This window comes from Plecotus auritus (assembly GCF_963455305.1).
Source record: "Plecotus auritus genome assembly, chromosome: 12".
NCBI lineage: Eukaryota > Metazoa > Chordata > Mammalia > Chiroptera > Vespertilionidae > Plecotus > Plecotus auritus.
Window position 1 is genome coordinate 655,476 of NC_137778.1, and position 2,778 is coordinate 658,253.

Here is a 2,778-nt window from a genome sequence, read left to right on the forward strand (position 1 = left end):
GTTCGTGGAATGAGTAAATTCTTTAGCAAATGTAGGGAATTTTAAACCTAGAAACGATGTAGTGCAGTCTCCTCGTTTTAAAACGGAGGAAGCAGTGGCCCGGATGCTTGAAATGACCTTGCTCAGGATGTACAGGTGGGTGGTGTCACAAGTGTATATACGCAGACCTTTATGGACATGGTTCTGGACACAGGACACGTTTCGTTCTACAACTTGCTTTTTGTCCTCGGCCCTCAGCCTCACCCACTTCTCAGCGCCTATTGAAAGCATCACCTTGATGTCTGTTCTGTTTTTCACGATGCTCCAACCAAGTTCCTACACATGAGCAGGTCCATGAGATGGGAGGTCTGAGCTAACAGGCCAAGCGGTGGGTGGCACTGGAAGCGTGTGAGTGATGGATGCTGGCGTCAGCGCTGGGCCTGGAGCTCTGGGTGGGTGGGTGGTGGTGGGGATTTTGAGGCTCAGGGCTGGGAGGGAAGGAGGAGGGAGCTGGGACAGGCAGTCCCTGAAGAGGCCAGGCCACCGGTCCCCTTCTCTCTCAGGCCCTTGGCTAAAATGCCCCAACCCCGCCCCGGGCAGGTGGCCTAGACCCGAGAGGAAGGGATCCCGGAGGGCAGCCTGGAGGAAGCGAGGGCGGACCGAGAGCTCCTCCCCGGCCCCACGCCTCCCCTGGCCCCCGCTTCCTGCAGGAGGAGAGCCATCTGAGGAGAAAAGAGGCACTTTTCGCTTCTCCTTAAAAGTAGTAGTTTCATTTGAATCGGGCAAATTACAAAGGTCACATAAAAGCTGCGGGGCGTTCGACAGCGGGCCTGGACGGAGACCTTGGGGCGCCCCTGCGCCGCCAGGCCGGATTCCACGCCCGGGGGCGGTCGGCCCCTGCGCTTCTCTCCTCAGTCTCCACCTCCGCGGCTCCGAGTCCTTTGGCTTTTCGGGGGGGGGGGGGGGGGGGGGCGCCGACGCCAAGCAAAACCTGAGTTCAAACGACATTCCGGGTTCAGGACGACGAGGTCGAGGCTGCGGCCCGCAGGATCACGCCACCAGGGGGTTGGCCACAGGGGGATGGGTCACCCGCGCCCCAGCGCTAGGTCCCGGCTCTTTTGAAGGCGACCGCTGGGAAGTGGGGCCAGGCGAGGAGCCCAGCCTTCCGCTGACTGGCTTCTCCTGCCTCCATGCTCTAAGTGCCACGTGGTAAAAAGGAGAAGACAGCAAGTTGCATTGGCCGGGAATCGAACCCGGGCCTCCCGCGTGGCAGGCGAGAATTCTACCACTGAACCACCAATGCCCGCAGGGGCGACTACTGCAGCATCACTCTTCTCCGCGTCCACACCTCCGGTTCCATCAGCAGCGGGAACCCGACGCCCCTCTGTTCCCAATCTACAAGGTTGCCGGTCTGTTTCAAGGCCAAACAGTGCCAAGACTTTAAAACAGCGATTACACTGCCGGCGAGAGCCACCGCCTCTGCCGCCGACCTGCGACTCCCTGGCAGGCGGGGCGGACCCTCCCGGCAGCTAAGCCGGTGGCCCCGCAGTGGGGCTGACCTAGCTTTGGTCATGATTAGGCAGGTGTTTGGGAAGAAGGTCACAGGGCGAGTGCCTGTCTCACCGCATCATTCAGCGTTTGTGGAGTCTTCGTGACTCCTCCAGAAGCAACGGGAGAGCCCAGGCTGGGCCCCTCGCTCTCTGGGAAGTCAGAGCAAAGGGGCTTGGAGTCAGGTCAGGGGGAGCCTGGGGCGAGCTGCCGCTGCCCATGCTCCCTGGTTGCAAGCCTGGTGGGTCCTTTGGGGTTAGGAGGTGCCTTTGGGGGAGGAAGTGGGGAGAGGAGGGAAAGGGACTGGCGCGGGCTGCCCTCCAGAGGGAGAGCAGGCCCTGGTCCTTTGTCTTGAGGCGTTTATTTCTCCTTTGCAGGCGGGAATCTTAGGGCCGTGGGCTCCTCCAGGGCCGTGGTCTCCACCGATGGGTCAGTGTCAGGGCAGGGGGTCGTCAGTCATCACCGCTGGTCCTGGTGCCGCCCTGGAGCTGAAACTCAACGGAGGTCCGTCATCATCACCTTCTGCATCCGCTGTGCACTGCTCTGCAGTGTGTTCCTTCAGCTCTCTGCCTCAGTGTCCCTGTTCCACTCGTCCTGGCTCGCTGGCCTGTTTCATTTACCTCGATCATGTGACGCAGGTCCAACTTGGCTTCAGTTTTCATTGTCTTCTGTGAGTGCACCACCGTCGTGTTCAGTTCACATTTTGTAATTTAACTTTTGTAGTCTTTGTTCTAGGCACGGTGCAAGTGCTCAAATGATCCAGAGTAAAGGGGGCCTGGTGAGAAGAAGGGACAGACAGTCCAAGTTAAACGCCACCTTCACAAAGATAGGTGCGACAGCCCAGTGCTAACCACACTCAACAAGCATGTGGAGCCCCTGGAGGTCTTATGATGCAGTCCGGGTCTGAGGTCTGCATTGCTACTACGCTCCTAGGCTACCTCCCGAACAGCAATACCACCTCTACTCCCTCTAAGCAGAGGAAGAGGTCAAAGGCATTCCCCAAGATCAGAGTCTAGGAAATAACCAAGACTGCAGTTTGGCCGACTTTCACTAATCAACCCAAGGCCCTTCTGTCCTCACACTTGGGGACCTCACACACTCAACCTCTTCCGCTGGACACTCTCCCTCTTCCCCAAATGACAGCAAGATTTCTGCATCACCAACTGCTCCCACATCAGAAACTGGCTTCTTTGCCATCATCAAGAAAAAGGAGTTGAAATAAGCAACTCAATGACTTTACCTCTCCTCTCT